Below are 19,604 nucleotides of genomic sequence, written 5' to 3' on the forward strand. Positions count from 1 at the left end.
TATGTAACCTGAAGCGTATGTAACCCGAGGTACCACTGTACCTGTAACCAACTCATCTCTAAATGACTGTGATTTAAAAATGAAATGATATGCGAAGAAAAGCTGGAATTTCAGTTTTGCAGACTAAGCAACTATGTATAATTTACATCTGCCCTGCCTGCAGAAGGCCCCAACTTCAATCCACAGCATCTTCAGGTAGGGCTAGAAGAGACTCCTGCCCCAGACCTTGGACAGCTGCTGCCAGTCAGTGTAGGCAATACTGAGTAAGAAAGGCCAATGGTCTTGACTCAGTAAAAGGCAGCTTCCTATGTTCTTAAAATCCTGCAAATTAAATTTCTGTTTTCCACAAGGAATTCTGGAGGCTCGCCAAATCTCTAGCCTGAGCATGGTGCATTAATGGATCATGAGTGTATATTCAAAGCCCAATGCCACCATTTTAATGAACAACTTTATTTCTGGTACTGCTGGCAGGAGCTGATGGGAGATGTAGTCCAAAACAGACAGGATCCTGGAGACAAAGGTCTGAGTTACATGTGAATTAAGAATTTTGGGAGGTATTTAGACCAGGGAAGTGTCACAGAGACTTCTTTCCCCACTGCTAATGCCCCAATCCAAATTGGGGACCCTCTGTGGCTGCTTTTAAGTTTTTAAAAGCACTCCTCAGGTAGCCTGATTACAGTACTAATTGCCTGAATGTGTAGCTTGACCCAGTATTTAGGCAGAGGAAGTGTAAAAACAGAGTGAAACAATGTACTGCTTTCAACTGGGACCAAAATATTTTACTAACTAAGCTTTAGGATGCCAGACAAGGAACGTGGCTTCATGATTTTAGCCTTCATCTAAGCATTTCTCCCTCATAACAACCTAGCAGTTCGAAAGCACGTCAAAGTGCAAGTAGATAAATAGGTACCGCTCTGGCGGGAAGGTAAACAGCGTTTCCGTGCACTGCTCTGGTTCGCCAGAAGCGGCTTAGTCATGCTGGCCACATGACCCAGAAGCTGTACGCTGGCTCCCTCAGCCAATAAAGCGAGATGAGCACCACAACCCCAGAGTCGGTCACGACCGGACCTAATGGTCAGGGGTTCCTTTACCTTTTTAAGCATTTCTTCACTTGGGAAGATTCAGGATTGGGGGGTGCAGTCAGGCAAGTTGTTAAAAATAAACCATCTTTTGTTAATCCAGCCATAGCACCAAATGTGTACAGCAAAGAGATGCCCGTCATACAGTCCTGCTCAAACATTCCTTTGGCTTTGATCTTGCACTTAAACAGCTTTCTAACCCAGCTGGGGTCAGATGTGATAATAGTTTTGAAGAAACTGTGTCTCCAACAAGGGCCTAGCAAGAGTGCACCTGTCGGAATGGCAAGGGTGAAGGTAGTGCCCACGGCAGAACCTGTTGGGTCACCTCAAAAGTTGCAAATTTCCCAACAAGGAAAACAAGTCCATGACATTGCATAGAGCATACATTGCTTTATACATTTATTTCTAACTACTGGAATTCCTAGGGCTGCATTTTAGGGCTAAGGCAGGATACCCAACCCAAACAAGGCAGGATACCCAACCCAAACTGTTTTAATTAACTCACAACAATCACCAAATGATAACGCAAAAATGATTAAAGATATTAGCATACTTGAATAGCCAACAGTTGCAGGGGAAAAGGTCAGGTGGGCCAAAGCGCAGAATGAACTCAGGCTTGCAAGAAAGGATAAAAATGAAACTATAGCTGCATATGTCTAAACCAGCCTTCTTCAGCGTGGTGCCCTGCTGACTGGGGGTGATGGGAGTTGTAGTCCAAAACAGCTGGAAGGCAACACGTTTGAAAGGGCTGGTCTAAACACTTGGGCAACTGCTCACCCCCTTGCGATACTGACACCTCCCCTGCCTCCATGGAACATTGCCCTTGCCTCTTCTTCCCCGCCTCTCCTTTTTTCGCCACAGTCAAAAAAATTAGAAGTGTAGACTCCTTGGGGCAGAGTGTTAGCCTTTCTGAATGAAGCACCACATACACACCATACATTTAAAGTGCTATGATACCACTTTAAACCATCACGGCTTCCCCTGGGAGTTGTAGTTTGGTAAGGATGCTTAGTTGTTAAGAGACACCCTCCCTCCATTCCCTTCCCAGAGCTACAATTCCTAGAGTGGTTTAATAATCAATCCTTCTTTCCCAGGGAACTCTGGGAATTGTAGCTCTTTGAGAGGAGTAGGGGTCTCCACACAACTCTCAGCACCCTTAACATACTACAGCTCCCAGAGTTCTTTGGGGCATGCCATGACTATTCAAAGTGCTATGATACTGCTTTAAATGTAGGGCATGAACATGACTAGAGCTACAATTCCCAGCACACTTAACAAACTACAGTTCCCAGAAATTGCTAGTGGGGGAGCCATGACTTGTTTTAAAGAGGCATGAGACCGCTTTAAATGTAGTGTGGGTGTGGCCATGGATGGATAAAATAGTTGCATCTTCTAGGAGGCCTGAACCCCCCACCTCCACCCCACCCCACCCCCCAGCTTCAGGAGGAAGCCTGTCCCAGGGCCCAAATAATTCACCTCTGCTCACCTGCTGTGCTGCTCTCCCCGCCAGTGCCTTCCACAGAGAACGAGGATAAGTTGTGGGCAGGATTGCAGCTGCCCCTAGGATGGCTCAGGGTAGAAAAGGAAACAGGATGATCTCAGCTTCTTTCCTGTTTCCACAGTCAGCTGGTGGGAACTGTCCTTTTTTATCCCTTTATCTCCTGCACATCAGCACTAAATCTTCCAGAAGGTCAGGGAGCCCCAGGGTTCAGATATGGAGGAGGAAGAGGACCATGGCAGCCAGGAGGGAAGACATCTTCTCGGGGAGAGAACCTCTTGGTACTATTATTTCAGGCTCTCTTGGCTGTAAGGAAGCTTAAAGGAGGAAGGAAGATGGGCAGAAAGCGGCTCAGTCCCTCTTCTCAAAATCCACGTCTTCGTTTCTCCACTTCCTCCACAATCCTGGCCCTGGTTCTGAGAATTAAGAAAGGAGAGGTGAGCTTGCCAATATTATTTATTTGTTTGTTTGTTTGTTTGTTTGTTTGTTTGTCGTATTTCTATCCCATCTCTTTCTCTGAGCAGCTCAGAGTGACGTCCATAATTCTCCCCATCCTCATTTAATCCTCACAACAACAACAACAACAAAACAACCCTGTGAGGTAGGTTAGGCTGAGAGGCAATGATTGGCCCAGTGAGCTTCATGGCTGAGTGCGGGTTTGAACCCTCGTCTCCCAGGTCCTAGTCCAATAATCTAACCACTGGTGAGTGTGCGTGCTTGTGTTGAGAGGGGTCCAACTGGGAGCACATTGAGGGCTCCAAGTTAAGGCAAGTTTGGCATGTTGCTCCCAGGAGATCAGAACAGGGCTTCTTTAGTTAAGCTGTGGAACTCCCTCCCACAGGAGACAGTGATGACCACCAATTTGGATGGCTTTAAGAGAGAACTGGACAAATTCATGGAGACAAATGGTTTAACAATAACTCTGTAAGGGGAATATGGGTCTCCTAGGGGACTCTTGGCACAATTAACAAGCTATATCACCCAAGATTCTTTGGGGGAAAGCGACGACTGTTCAAAGTGACACCTTAAATGTATGGTGTGAAGGTTTATCTGTGATGGTCAAACTACAGTTCCCAGGATGCTTTGCTTCAGATGATTGGTGTGTACACAGCGAGGCAGAGAGCCCATGAGCAAGCAGACTGCAGTGCCAGAGAGGGGAAGCAGATCCAGGAGGGCTCTCCTCAGTGGGCGCCCTGCTGGAGGGTGGGCCGTGGGCAGGGCCCCCATCATGCTGACTCCCGGCACCAGCTCTGTAGAGAAAAGGTGTTCTGGGAGAGAGGAGGGGCGCCTGATAAGAAAGCCAAAAAAAACCTAGTTAATCATTTTGCGTTCCAGAGTTGTGTGTTATCCTTTCTTTGAATAATGAAGTATGAGGTCAGAAGGCAGGGGTGATCTCAGCACTGAGGAGAGGGGAAAGGGAGTCAACTCTGACCATTTTTGGAGGAAGCGCTTCCATGGGAACCTCAGCAAGTGTACATAACAAAGCGGAGCCATGCTGCCAGGCTGGGCACCTGGAGAAGGGAATGGCAGGCAGAGGGGAAGGGAGAGCCCGTATATCCCTCTGGATCTCTCTCTGCAATAGGGGAAAAAGAACTTTGCTTGGGGAAGGAAAAGCAAGCCATGAGAGCTCGTCCACACCTTGCTTGTGCCATGCCTAAAATGCACAGGTCCAAGAGGTTTTCCGCTTGTCTTGTGTTTTCTAAGTGGGGGTACAAGAGGTTTTTTGTTTGCCCTGTACTGCACACCCACCATAGAGTGACTATTCCAGCACCTGTAACAAACTATGGTTCCTATCATTCTTTGCGGGGAAATTGTGCGCTTTAAACATGCTTTGAATTAGTGGTGTGTACACAGGCTTAGGACACATTAAATGTGGAATCCCAAAGATCTGGAAAGCGGCTGAATCCCTCCTGCAAAATACAGTCTAGAGGTGCCCGCTGATGTTATGCGCTTTTTAAGCTTTGCATTGATTTATTGTTTTGTTCTTTGTAAGGAAATCTAAAACCGAACAACAATACTGGATTGGCTAACACTTCTTTATCAACTTAAACCATCTCAAAAGTAGCTATTGTGTTATTAAATTAGTAAAACACACACCAACTTTTGGAGTCATTTCGATTGTACACGGATCCATTTTCCCACATGCACTTAAACTTGGATGGGGTGGGGGGCTTTACATACCTTTTTTATTGTTTGGGTGTCAAGTATGACCTCAGACTTGTAGGACGATTTAAGTGGGTTTACAATCACCCACAAAGCAAATCGAGTCAGAGATCTTACTAGGGGGCTGTCCTGAATGAGTGTGAACTGTTTATACGGGCAGGTGTGCCTCTGAACATCTGCAAAGTGCATTTTCCTACAGCTGTACAATTTCCAGTCCCCAAACATCTGGGGTTTCATGGGGGCTTATCTCCCAAGAAGTGTGCATCAGGTACGGACCCCATGTGAGAAGAACTAGGCTTCTAAAATGTGAGGGCAAAACCTCTAAAATGTAGAGCCAGTGCAGCATAGAGTATTGCACTAGGACCAGGGAGGCCTGGGTCTGGGTTCAAATCCCTGGCCACAAAGCTTGTTAGAGGACTCCTCACAGGGTTGCTGACCGGAACACAGAGGAAAGGGATGGAATCACACTGTCCTTAGAGAAAGGGCAGGATGGCAACATATTAAAATAGATAAAGTAATGATTGTCCACCGACCTAACAAATTTGTAAGGGCCTGTTAAGCTCACACTGAGGCGAAGAAAATCCAATCAGGAGTTTAACAACAACAGAAACAGCCAAGAAGCGAACACAGTTTTAAGATTGTTCCAAGCTGAACTCATGATTCTTGGTCAGTCGCTTTACATTTCTATCATTCCTTTGTAGCAAAAGCCATGCACGATAACGGGCTATTTTAATTCTCCACCCAACCAACCAACAAGAAGACTTCCTTCCATGCCTTTCTTGCTACATCCAGGCTTTTCAAAGTCGCTTTGAGACATTCGGCAGCTTTCAGACCAGAGTTGCCCTCAAAATATCTCAACACTGAAATGCTATTTTAGTCTTCGTATGGAAATTTAAGAGACACCCTTCAAGATCTGCATTTTAGAGTAAGAATTGCCAGTCCTGGGAGAGAAGGGAAAAGTCACACTTATTGTGCGTCTACCCAAGCTGCTAACCTGGACTTGCCTCCTGACTGGACACGGACACCCCAGGGTGGTGACTCATACAGAGACCTGATAAGAAGTCATAGGGTCATCTGAAGCCACTCCACAGCAAGTCAAGCCATTGGGTCCATATAGCTCAGTACTCTGAGTGGCAACAGCTTTCCAAGGATTCAGGCAAGAGTCTGTCCCATCCCTACCTGGAGATGCTGCTGGTGATTGAACCTGGAACCTTCTGCACACAAAGCATGTGTCCTACCACTCAGCCACAGACTTTCACCTGCTCCCTGTCATGTGTGACGGCAGAGGAGGCCGAATCAGGAATCACTGAATGGCCCACATATTCCCGGTGCACAGAGACACAGAATTACAGTGGTGCCTCGCAAGACGAAATTAATTCGTTCTGCAAGTCTTTTCGTCTTGCGAGTTTTTCGTCTTGCGAAGCACGGTTTCCCATAGGAATGCATTGAAAATCAATCAATGTGTTCCTATGGAAACCGCCTTCAGACCAGGTTTGGGGACAGTCTGTCCCCCGACCTCTTCTGAAGGCCGACGGGGGGGGGGGGCGAAAGTCTTTGCTTTCCCCCCCCTTCCCGGGACAGCGGAGACTTCTCCGCTGTCCTGGGGCGATTTTAAAATGCTGGCGGGCGGCAGCGAAGGCTTCGCTGCCGCCCGCCAGCATTTTAAAAACCCCGGGACAGCGGAGGACTTCTCCGCTGTCCAGGGCGATCTTAAAATGCTGGCGGGCGGCAGCGCTGCCGCCCGCCAGCATTTTAAAATCCCCCGGGAAGGCAGGCAGGGGGGACAAAGACTTTTGCCCCCCACCCGCCTTCAGAAGAGGTCCAGAGGGCTCTCCAAGCTGCGGATAGCAGCCTGCTGCCCCGCGCGAGGGGCAGACATTTGCAGCTTGGGGAGCCCTGCAAGACTTCCCCTGCAGGGCTCCCCAAGCGGCGAATGTCTGCCCCGCGCGAGGGGCGCTCTGCTTAAGAGCGCCCCTCGCGCGGGGCAGCAGGCTGCTATCCGCAGCCTAGGCGGGAACTCTTCTGAAGGCTGGGGGGAGGAGGGCTTTCCTCCCCACCGCCAACATTCAGAATGCTGTTCTGAATGTTGGCGGTGGGGAGGAAAAACCTTCCTCCCACCGCAAGCCCCGGGAACAGAGGAGAAGCACTGCGCACCTTCCCCTCTGTTCCCGGACCTGTCCTGAAGGCTTGCGGTGGGAGGAGGGCTTTCCTCCCCACCGCCAACATTCAGAATGCTGTTCTGAATGTTGGCGGTGGGGAGGAAAAACCCTCCTCCCACCGCAAGCCCCGGGAACAGAGGAGAAGCCCTTCGCGCCTTGTCCTCTGTTCCCGGACCTCCCACCGCAAGCCTTAGGATAGGTCCGGGAACAGAGGAGAAGGCGCGCTGCGCTTCCCCGCTGTCCCCGGAGATTTCCCTATGGGCTTTCGTCTTGCGAAAATCGGAAAACCCTTTCGTCTTGCGGGTTTTTCGTTTAGCGAGGCATTCGTCTTGCGGGGCACCACTGTATCCATCCAACGAAGGCTGATTGGGAGATCAGCAACTCACACGGAGATGCAGCAGGCAGACTCCCTCCTGAAGGTGGGCATCCAGGAGCTTCTCGTGGCTTTATTTAACTCATTGGTGACTTTTTCTGAGCTCGGTGGCTGAGAACTGCTGGGTTAAGGGCTTCCAGTAAAAAGAGAACCACAGCAAGAGTATCATCCTTGAGGGTCTTGGAAGGAAACCACAACAGCAGAACTGGTTTCAAATGGTTGGCACTCACCCTAATAATGACAACTAGGCATGCCCCAAAGGAGGAGTGGGGCATAAAATGATAAGCAAAGCCCAGCTCCATCACAGCACGGCACCCTGTTTTCGAAAGTGGCCAGCCAGGGGCCTCTCAGGAGCCTGCAAGCTTCTGGAACTCAGCAACTGAAACTTGGAGAAATATTGCCTCTGATCCTGGAGAGTATTTGAGATATTTGCCATAGAGGGAAAGAATTACCCTTGGTGTGTGTTTATGGTGTATCAGAGGGATTAAGTCCCAAATCATTGGAGCCACACACTGCCTGCGCTTGAGAAAATCTAATGGGGTCCCTTCCAGATCTACAATTCTATTCTTCTAATGGGACACGTTGATCACCAACGATCAGACGCAATGGTCCCTGAGCTTTCATTAGCCTTCTAGACAAATTCAACGCAACAAGAAAAGAATTAAGAATCCAACAGCAGGTCTGACCAAACTAGCCCACTCATCTCCTGAAAGAGGTAGGGGTGGCCAAGAAATCTGTGTTACAATACACAAAAGGGGGGCAGGGGGAGGGGGGAGAGAAATGTGCCAGGCAAGAGGAGGAAAAGTACATAATAAAACTCTCACTTCTGCCGGAATGTAAATAACTCTTGAAGCCTAGGCTCAAGGAATGTCAAAAGAAAGAACAACAATATTGAAAGAGGATGGTGAGTGGAATTCAGAGATAAGGAAGGAGAAAGCCTTAGAATCACAGAATTGTAGAGGCGGAAGGGACCTTGAGGGTCATCTAGTCCAACCCCCTGCAATGCAGGACTCACGGCTAAAGAATCTCTGACAGAAGGCCATCCAACACCACATTTCAAAAGAGTCCAATTCCACTGCTGAACAGCTCTTATAAATTGTTGTGACTCACCCTGGAAGGGTGGATAAATAAAATAAAGTTATCATCAGTTAGTTTCCAGGTTCATAGGTGCTGCTTTTACTCATCGTTTGTGGGGCTTGGTTCACTGCCTTGAGTTACCTACACTCCTGACTTGTGGCAGCTTGATATGCTAGCTGCGTCTGGCGTCTGTATTGTGCTTGGATGCAGGAAATCAAGGTTCGAGAAATAACTTGACTTGGTCCTGGGTGGCCATAATTTCCCAACCTAGCCTACCTCACAGGGTTGTTGTGCGAGGCTAAAACACTGCTCTCGATAGAATCAAGCAACTGTTTCCTGTTTATACCCTGGATAACGTAGGCGTAATCTAGAATGCAGGGGAGGTGCCCCACAAGTCCAGGAGGCCAGATGCAACTATGCTAGTTATTTGTGGCACACCACCAGCCAGAAAAGGAGGGAATAAAACTAGCTCTCTTCCAGCTTGTTTTCTCCTTTGCAGGATTCTAACGCTACAGGTGACAAGGCAAGAATTTGCAAAGCTGGCTTAGAACGGAAAGATAAGTAGCCAGGCAGAAACTCTGCCCCTCCATTGCTTCACACACAACGGATCCACGTGTAAGAGAGACACTGCAATTGCCGTTGAACGCTGATGCATCATGCCTGAAAAATCTCAAATCAAAACACTGGCAGGATTAATGGAAGCCAGGCCTTGCAGATAACGGATGGCAGAGGAGGAAGACTCCAGGATTCACCACTCCCTGCCCCAGATCGCTGAAGCATTCTTCACCTACATCCTTGCAACATCAACGCATAATGCATTCATCACCCTGCTCATTTATGCCGGCTGGCGTGTGCCGCTTGGGATCTGTGCCCTGTGACTAAAATCTTTGCCCTGTTAACCCCCCCTCCTCACAAGAGGAGGCTAATGTAAGGGTCATAAAGCAGGTAGACTGCAAGTGCTCAATGCCCCCCAAGGAAGCACACCTTGGGAAAACTGTCTGGGTTTGGCTGGAGGCACAGCATACAGGAGAACATAGGAAGCTCCCTTATACTGAGTCAGACCATTGGTCCATCTAGCTCAATACTGTCTGCACTGACCGGCAGCAGCTCTCCAGGGTGTTAGGCAGGACTCCCCCTCCAACCGTACCTGGAGACGCTGGGGATTGAACCTAGCAACCTTCTGCGTGCAAGGCAAATGCTCTACCAATGAGCTACAGCTCCTCAGTTTTTGGAGCCTATTCGCATTGTTTGTTGTTGTTTAGTCGTGTCCGACTCTTCGTGACCCCATGGACCAGAGCACGCCAGGCACTTCTGTCTTCCACTGCCTCCCGCAGTTTGGTCAAACTCATGTTTGTAGCTTCATTGTTACCAGAGTAAAAAAGGAGCAGGAAATCAAGAGGCTTTTTTGCAACCACATCTCCAGGGTCACACCATTCGAACCAGCAGCAACAAGAGCTGCATTAACTGAGAACAGGCCACTGATGCGCAACAGGAACTACAGCCCCTTGTTACCCTGCCTTATCTCCTGCCTGTCCTCTTTCAGTTGTGTCCCAACATGGCGCCTGTGGGTGCAGTGGTACCCTTGAGGTCCAGTCCAGCATCCATGAAGCCTCTGAGTCATGAGACGGTGAAAAGGGCTACTTTTTCCTCCCTTAAAAAAGTATCCAGAGCTGAAGGAGGAAGTGGGGAAGAGTGACTCTCTTTCCCACTTCCTCTTTCAGCTCTATGGGCTTTTGATGGCTCAGATGAATGCTACTGGATGTTGTTGTTGTTTAGTCGTTTAGTCATGTCCAACTCTTTGTGACCCCCTGGACCAGAGCACGCCATGCACTCCTGTCTTCCACTGCCTCCCACAGTTTGGTCAAACTCATGCTGGTAGCTTCGAGAACACTGTCAAACCATCTCATCCTCTGTCGTCCCCTTCTCCTTGTGCCCTCAATGGACCCCTTCATGGATCACTGGCTTGCCGTGGTGAAAGGGATTGAATAACTCAGAGAAGCTATGAGTTATGCCGTGCAGGGCCACCCAAGATGGACAGGTCACAGTGGAGAGTTTTGACCAAACATGATCCACCTGGAGCAGGAACCGGCAAGCCACTGCAGTATCCCTGCCAAGAAAACTCCATGGACAATGCTAATGGATGCTACTGGCCAAATCCCGTGGGAAAGTGACACGTGTGTGTGTGTGTGTGTGTGTGTGTGTGTGTGTCCCCATTTCCTCTCCTTCTGTTTTTCAGGGAGAGGTTAATCCAGGGGAGAGAAGTGACAGGAGGGGGCACCCACCCCCAAAATACAATGCTGCCGACATATCTGAAAAGGTGGCAACCCCTGGCTTAGATCCTAGCCTCCTTAGGTCACAGGGCACAGGTTTCCTTTCACTTTTAGTTTGTGCTATGCCGACTTTCTACATTGCTATACACAAGGTAGTTTACAAGATTCAAACAGCATCTGGTCTTCAGAAGCATCGCTGCCTCTGATCGTGGAGGCAGAGCATAGCCATTGTGGCCAGCAGCTGCTGACAGCTCCCTCCTCCACAAATTTGTCCAATTCTCTTTTAAAGCCAACCAAGTTGTTGGCCATCGATGCCTCCTGTGGAAGAGAGTTCCACAGTTTAACTTTGTGTCGCATGAGGAACGGCTTTCTTTACCCTTCCTGGATCCTCCAACAAACCCTCCCCACTTTTCTGCTATGGTAATACTGTGGTAAAATACTAATAAAGAACGTATTGATCCATTTAAATGTTGCCTTTACTACTGTGCCAGTCTTTTAATTGTTTTATTATTGCTGAACGTGCAAACAGAGTGAAGTGCTGACCTACTTTACAGGGGCGGCCCCATCTTTGAAGGCCCGCCCAGTCCAAGAGTGGTTTAAAATAAAGGCCAAGAACCGCAGGAAGTGGAGAGTGGTAGCCCTGGCATTGGCCATATAGAGGCGGCAGCACCTGGATGGCAAACTGAGCAGCCAGGGAGGCCCCAGACTTCTTCCCCTCCTGAGATTTATTATAGTCCTGTTTAAGTTTGCCTCTGTACATATAAATCAACATATGCAGATTTTAAGAACAAATCTCTCCTCTTTGTTTTTATGGACAATGCCAAAACAATGCCACCCTATCTATCACTGCAGAGCCAGGCTACGGGCCCATCTCATCTAAAAAAATTCCCCAGGTACAAAAATGGAATTTCCCACCACTGGCTATCCATCCCCTTTAATTTAAGGTTGTCATGTTTCAAAAAGTGAAAATCCAGACACAGCTTTTGAGGGGGGCAAAGCTTTTTTTTTTTTTTTGCCAAAGTTTTTCTTGCAAAAGAAGTTTTTGAGCTATTTTCCTGGAGATTTCTGTGATTTCTGCCCAGACACTGTTTGCGGATATGTCTGGGAAATTCCGGACATATGGCAACCCTACTTCAATTGGCAGTGCCAGAATCCAGCCTGGGGACTCGCTTCATGCAAGACAGGTGATATGATAGCCGCCATCAGATATCTGCTGTCCCATGGAAGAAGTGAGTTTGCGTTCTGCTGCTTCAGAGGAAAGAACTCAAACCAATGGATTCAAATTAGAATAAATGAAATTTTGACTAAACATGAGGAAGAATGTTATGGTGGCAGGAGCTTTTAACAGTGGAACAGACTCCCTCGGGAGGTGGTGGACTCTCCCTCATTGGAGGTTTTCAAACAGAGGTTGGATGACGAGTCTGTCAGAGATTCTTTAGCTGTGATTCTTGCATTGCAGGGGGTTGGACTAGATGACCCGCAGGCCCCCTTCCAGTTCTACAATTCTCTGATTCTAAAACAGATGGTATGGCTCCCTCTCCAATAGGAAACTGTACTCATTTCAGCGCCAGATAAAAACATTTTTGTTTAGACAAGCCTAAACAAAAGTTTAGTTTTAATCTGTTTTTAGCCTCTTGCTATTTTAGCTTTTTGGAAGTTTTGGATTGTTGTTAAATTTTTCTTATTGATAATTTTATGGGCAGATTTTTGTAAACCACTTTGAGTTTTTGGGGGGTTATTTTTACAATTGAGCAGTATATAATTTTTATGAAATAAATACATAAATATTGAACCTTACAGGTAAAATGAAGAGTGTCAAAAACACCGCCAATCATTATAATTGTGTGGCAACTATAAATCTCTTGTCTTAAGACCTCTAGGAGCAGCGGATGTGTTTTTTTAAAAACTTTGTTTTACCACCAGGCAAAGCCCCATCCTTGGAGGCAACATGGAGGTGGTTATTCCTAAGGATCATTCAAGGAGAATGCAAAAAAATCACCAGGGGGCGAACCCCACAGGAAAGTGGACCCACTTAGCTGTGGAGAACAAGGCCCTCAGTTGCCCAAGCAACCAGATTTCCATTTCTAAAGGTCTTTCGCAGGGAAACATTTCCCCCCATTAGTAAGCAAATGAGGTCTAGATTCAAATCAGGAAAAGAGAAGCATTAACCTCAAATGTCCCCAAGTGTAATTTGCTGTGAGGGCTGCTCTTCTGCCCTCAGCTTATGCCCACACAACAGAGTAAAACCATTCACCAGAGGAGCCACAAAATGGTGTAAAGTGGTGCCCTGACCTCAGTCTTGCTTTTTTATTCAAAACTGGAAATCCTCAAGAAGGGAACCCCAGTGCTCTAAATTTGCACCCCCGGGATTATCTTCAAGCAACAGCTAATCTAATATGTGCACAGCCTATAAAATAAAAAATGAAAATGAAAGGGCAATATCTCTCATAGGCCAATATCTCTTAACACCGGAAGAGCCAAACCTTCAGTTTAAACAGAACTCTCCAGCAGGGCAGAATTTTAAAATGGCAAACAGTGGCAGAGGCAATTGGAAAACCCTATCCTAAGGGAGGAAACGCTGAAATATTTGCCTGGGGTAGGGGAAGAGGAGATGAGGGGTAGGCAAAGCAGCTTGCCTTCAACTACCTAGAGACCTGGGTCATGCAAAAGGCGGAACAGACCTGCTCTCTGTTGATCCAGAAGCCGAGAGGAGACCCAGTGGGCGGAAATTGCCAGGAAGCAGATTTCAGATCAACCTGAGGAGAAGATTCCTAACCGCAAAAGCTACTTGGCATTGGGAGTTTCTCTGGTGACTATGTGGGTGGGGCCTTGTGGAACACCCTCCATGAAAAGGATATAAATAACTATATAGCTTTTAGAAGACACCTGAAGGCAGCCTTGTATAGGGAAGTTTTTTTTTAATATTTGATGCTTTACGGTGTTTTTATATTTTGCTGGAAGCCTCCCAGACTGGCTGAGGCAAGCCAGTCAGATGGGTGGCATATAAATAAAAAAATTAGTAGTATTAGTAGTAAAGTAAAGTAAAGTAAAGTAAAGGTAAAGGACCCCTGAACGGTTAAGTCCAGTCAAAGCCGACTATGGGGTTGCGGTGCTCATCTCACTTTCAGGCTGAGGGAGCCAGCGTTTTTCCACAGACAGCTTTCTGGATCATGTGGCCAGCATGACTAAAACGCTTCTGGCGCAACAGGACACCGTGACAGAAGCCAGAGCGCACGGAAACACCATTTACATTCCCGTCGCAGCGGTACCTATTTATCTACTTGCACTGGCGTGCTTTCAAACTGCTAGGTTGGCAGGAGCTGGGACGGAGCAACGGGAGCTCACCCCGTTGCAGGGATTCGAAAAGCCAACCTTCTGATCGGCAAGCCCAAGAGGCTCAGTGGTTTAAACCACAGTAGTAGTAGTAGTTGGAAATATGGCTGGATGGCTATCTGTCACTCACAGGATGCTGCAGTTGCAGCATATAGGAACATAAGAGGAGCCTGCTGGGTCAGGCTAATAGCCCATCTAGTACAGCATCTGTTCTTATGGAATTGCAGACATGGAAGGGACTCTGGGGGTCATCTAGTCCAACCCCCTGCAATGCAGGAATCACAGCTAAAGAATCCCCTAACAGATAGCCATCCAACCTCTGGTTAGAAACCTCTACTGTAGGAGAGAGCCCTCCACCTTCCAAGAGAGTCTATCAAACAGCTCTGTACCATCAGAAAGTTCTTTCTAACTTTTAGCTGGAATCTCCTTTCCTGTCATTTGAATCCATTGTTCACATCCTACCCCCTAGAGCAGCAGAAAACAAGCTTGCTCCATCTTTCATGTGACTTTTATTAACTGCCATGTTTGGATTAATTTCTCCTTGTTCATTTTTCAAGGAGTGACTGTCTCAAATGTCCTTACGTTCATTATGGAATTTGTACACCACTTGCGAGAGCGACTGAGTTATGTAAAGTAGCAGAGAAGTCTTAAAATGAACCAATGTAATTAAGCCTGATTCTTTAGGCTTGCCTCGTATCAAATACCCTAAAGCTTTCCTATTTCTCCCACCACCACCACCACCACCTGCCTTGGGGAAAGACGGCAGATTATCTTCAGCATCAGTCTGGAGGATAGTAGAGAGTGCCCCTTAACATGTGCAGAGTGCATTTCCCTCCACAGCAAGCTGGCATATCCGTGATCCCACTCTGAGGCTCTCCAAGGAGGCATCAGCTTATTTCCAAAAGCCAACAGGATGCTTTACAGTCCCAAGACACAGGGTAAAGGTTAGAGAGGAAGTAACTTGGTGAAAATCTTGAAGACAGGAGAACAGCTCAGAAGGAAGCTTTTTAAGCAACCACAACAAACCTCCGACAATAACAAATCAGTACCGTTGCCAAAGAACCAGTTTTAAAAAATAATTATCACAGACCCACAAACCAACAGGGAGGATAAAAACTTTCCAAACTCATATTCAGGTACTGCGTGCCTCAGCCTCACAATGCATGACCTACATCTCTCATTAGAGAATGAAGGCACGGCTCACTCGGTGAAAAGAACTCTGCCCATGCTCAGAGAGACACAACCATCCTTTTCCACATGCTCTAGGGCTAAGCCTTGGTGCTGAGTCAGGACTGAAGCAAACCCCCATGAAGCCGTCACCAAAAAGACCTCTGGGCACGTGCAGAGTGCCTTTGCTCCAACCAGCCCTGTGTGGCTGATCTTAAGGAGCAAAAGCTTCCAACCCAGGAAGGTCAGAAGCTATAACTCCGGGCATCAAACTTCTGGCATCTCTGGGGTCCTCCCCAGCAAAAATAATAATAATTAAACTTTCTTTTGCTGCCAAGAGAACAGGAGAGCATCACCACCTGAAACCCATTTATAATAAGGGAGGGAGAAGGCAAAATCAAACAAACAAGCCCCTACAAAACGTACCTTTTGCAGAAGAGGGAGCAAGCCACTCTCTCATCAGCTCAATTCCTCAGTTTCCCCCCAGTGTTGCTTCTGCCCTGGAGTTTCAGGGGGGTGGATAAGGGTGAAATTAACCAGGATATCAGGTGTCCCTGTGCAGAACCAAAAGCCACCTTTTGCACCTCCTGGCTTGAGGGCTGCTTCCCAGCCTTTTCCCTTTCTTCCTCTTCTCTGCTCCAGCCTCCTCCTCTCCTGACACCAAATAAACCAGGAACAGCCGCCGTGCGTTTAGATCCTCCTCGGAGTTAACCCTTTGCCCTTCCTTCCGCCTGCGGGCTCTTTGCAGCCACAGCCCCGAGGGGGGAAACTTCTGCTCCTCCTGCAAAAAGGTTAGGGTCCATTTCTCTCTCTCTCTCTCCCCCCCCCCCCACCATGCCAGTTCTCCAGGGTTTTATATGCGCCCCAGGGAAGCCAGAAGAAAGAGGTCCTCTCTTGAGTTTGAGAAACAGAGGCACTCATAACTTAAAGGGGACAGCGTACAAATCATGTGTACGAGAGGATGGAGGAGGGTCGTCTTGAGCTAACACAGCCCAAGAAATCCGAATCAATCTTCATCTCAAATGGGGAGAAACTATTGTTTCTATTACCACCCAGTTTGCTCCAATGTATGCGCCTTAGGGGCAGAGACCAGATATTTTTTTTCCATTTTCATTCGTCTAAATAACCTTATGTATGTAAATAATAACTAATATTGCATCATCATAAACATATTTGTGGACTAATCTAACCACTGTAGTTCATTTACCCTATTTTATAGTCCTTGAGGGTTTTCCAATTAGCTGTTTTTAAAAAAAAAAAAAGGAACGAAGAATAAAGTGTATTTGAACATGCACCTTTTCTCTTGAAAGGAAACAAGAGGCTGTTATTAGCATCTATTAGGCTAATCTGCCGCCCTTCCTCCAGACCTCCCATCTGCATATGCACAACACGTGTGCCTTTAAAAAAAATTAAAATATGTACTTTGCATTCCCTTTTTTGTTGTTTTGTGTCATGATCCTCGGGTGAGGGGTGATTATACAAATTTAATAATTTACTGACGATTTGCTAATTATTCTATGCAGTTTATGTTGTATTTGCGGTATCCTATAATTATCATTCAGAATCATATAATTGTGAAGCAGGAAGGGACCACATGAGTAATCTAGTCCAACCCTTGCAATGCAGGAATTTTTTGCCCAAGGTGGGGCTCAAACCCATGACCTTGAGATAAAGAATCTCATGCTCCACTAGAGCTATCCCAGAGATTATGTTATCATTATTTATTGTTTGTAAGCTGCTTTGCAATTCATGTGAATGAAAAGCAGCATAGAAATATAATAAATCATTTTTTAAAATCCCCCTGAGCACATGCAGATTGCCTCTCCTTTCTTTTTAAAAAAAGTTTTTTTTTTTAAAAAGGTGTGAGTACAGAGTGCTTCAAGGTACATGCAGAGTGTTGTTCCTTCATGTTTACCCTTTGGCACAGGTCTAAGCATACACTGTTGAATGTATATTGAGAGGCAGTGTGGTGTAGTGGTTAGAGCGTCAGACTATGACCTGGGAGAGACCAGGATTTGAATCCCCACTGGACCATGAAGCTCACTGGAGGTGACCTTGAGCTCAGACACTACCTCTCAGGCCAGCATACCTCACAGGGTTGTTGTGGGAATTCAATGAGGAAGAGGGAGAGAGCCATGTACGCCACACCTTGAGCTCCTTGGAGAAAAAAAGGTGGGATATAAATGCAATAATTAATAAATGAATAAACAATACCATGAAAACACACTTTCCACCCCTCCGGACTCTTAGAATCACAGAACTGTAGAGTTGGAAGGGACCATGACGGTCATCTAGTCCAACCCCTTGCAATGAGGAATCTTTCACCCAACGTGGGACTCAAACCCTCAACCCTGTACCAGCTGAGCTATCGCAGGTCTTTGTTGACTATTGGGCCTGGAGGGTGAAATTCTGGCTGGTCCATTGAAACTCTGACTTACCGCTCACCTTGAAATCATGTTCAGAGCCACTCTCTTTCTATTCATGTTTAGATGTGTGTTTTTGCCACAGAGGGAGGAGGAGAAAAGGCTTCTGGGTGGGCCAAAGCAGTAAATAATAATAAACCACCAATAATCCCGGCTGGCTAGGAGGAGGTATCCTGGAAGAGAGAGAGAGAGAGAGAGCGAGGAGGGAGGATGGCAAAGTCAGTGTGATAACAGAGGTGAGGCAAGGAACACACAAACACACGTCACCTTAAGCCCTCACCTTGTGCACACAGACACACAAGGCACAGACAGCAGCCCTCGTGCAAACATTCACACGCATGGGTGGAGCCTCTCCCAGCTGCTTCTGGGCACTGTTAAACCCTTCAATGTAGCAGAGGAAATAGAGAGAAATTTCTCTCTGTCCCCCTCTCATACAATACTAAAACTTTACGTCACCCAGACTGAACCAACAGTAGATTCAGGACACAAACACATAATTAGCCAGTGGAACTCCCTGCCACAAGATTAGGTGATGGCCGGAGGCTTCAGAAGGGGTGTGTATCATCAGAGTTCCCTGGGAAGAAGGGCTGATTGTTAAACCACTCTGGGAGTTGTAGCACTGAGAGGGGACTGGGGGGGGTGTCTCCTAACAAGCACCCTTAACGAACTACACTTCCCAGAATTCTTTGGGGGTAAGCTGCAACTGTTTAAAGCGGTATCGTAGTGGGAATGTGGCCTTTACGATCCAGAGTGACTGAGCTTTCCCAACCGAATACAGTGGTACCTTGGGTTACATACGCTTCAGGTTACATACGCTTCAGGTTACAGACTCCGCTAACCCAGAAATAGTACCTCGGGTTAAGAACTTTGCTTCAGGATGAGAACAGAAACGTGCTCCGGCTGCGCAGCAACAGCAGGAGGCCCCACTAGCTAAAGTGGTGCTTCAGGTTAAGAACAGTTTCAGGTTAAGAACGGACCTCCGAAACAAATTAAGTTCTTAACCCAAGGTACCACTGTAATGCAAACAAAAACACGTCTCTTCTAGGGGAGTTTGCAAGCAAATGGTAAATTACACCACTTAATTCCACTCACCCCCCCCCCCCGGAAAAAACTAGATTAAAGGAAAACAAAGCTATGTGTCACAAATAAAACAGAGCAGTAAGAGTGAAACTAGCGTACAAAAACGTGCTACTGTGCACCGATGAAATTTATTGCAAAGAAAGGTAAATATGGAGAGAAACCTGCACTGAAATTTTCACGAGGGCTTTAAAGAAACCTTTCAAACTGATGCAGAAACATGTCAAATTTAAGATGGGTAAAAATTAGAAATGGAGAGAAACTGAAGTCAGTCAGTTTTTTCTATCTCCTGTCTCAATGGGTGTAGCCAGGGGGGGTGGGGGGAGCTGCTCCCTGCAAATCAGTACAAATCAATACAAATCTTAGGTTCTGCGCCCCCCCCCAACAAAAATCCTGGCTGCACCCATGCCTGTCTCCTCTTTGCTACTTGCTGCCCTTTCAAACGCAGACTCTTGGAAAGCAAACAGGGGTGGCTCCTCCTGAGGAGACCTTTGTGCAGCATGGCAAGGATGGCCTAGTGCCAACCTCTCAGCCGCTGCCCTCCAAGGAAGGCTCCGCTCTGCTCAGGATCCTGTTTGCGGGGAGGGGGTGCCTCCGAGGACGTGCAAAGCGCTGCCTCTCGCCACCGCTCAACATCCACAACTGTCCTCCAGTGCAGACCACTGGGCCCTCTGAGCATGTGCCGAGTGTGACATTGAGCTGCTCCTGCGGGTGGAATCCAGGAAAAGCAAGTTGGAACTGCACCCCCCCCCCTTTTTAAAAAGTCTTAGCTATGACTAACTTCAGCCCTGTTTCAATTAGCATGGTGTGTGGCCTGATCCTGCTCATGTCAGCCCCACTGAGTTCAACAGAGCTGACTCCCCAATAAGTCTTGATTGTCAGGTCTCTTGCTGGGTTGGGCTCATGGAAGTCTGGATATGTTGAGGTGAATTTTCTCCACAGCACACTAGGAAGACAGAGTGGTGTAGTGGTTAGAGTGTCAGAC

General features: G+C 47.2%; 1 protein-coding gene across 3 annotated transcripts in view; it reads right to left on the minus strand.

The window, feature by feature from the left end:
• The window catches only part of ARHGEF2 (Rho/Rac guanine nucleotide exchange factor 2), a 110,979-nt gene extending 95,120 nt beyond the window's left edge, over positions 1–15,859 (minus strand). Inside the window, exons 1-2 of one of the 3 annotated variants that reach the window (XM_083716423.1) lie at positions 15,546–15,859; positions 2,566–2,993 (exon numbers count right to left, since the gene is read on the minus strand). The gene's annotated coding sequence lies outside the window, so the exon portion shown is untranslated. Of the gene's footprint in view, positions 1–2,565; positions 2,994–9,861; positions 10,017–15,545 lie in introns of those variants that run through there. The other 2 variants (XM_083716425.1, XM_083716424.1) reach the window with 2 other exon arrangements.
• Positions 15,860–19,604: the final 3,745 nt, after the last annotated feature.

This window comes from Podarcis gaigeae, assembly GCF_964106915.1.
Source record: "Podarcis gaigeae genome assembly, chromosome: 16".
NCBI lineage: Eukaryota > Metazoa > Chordata > Lepidosauria > Squamata > Lacertidae > Podarcis > Podarcis gaigeae.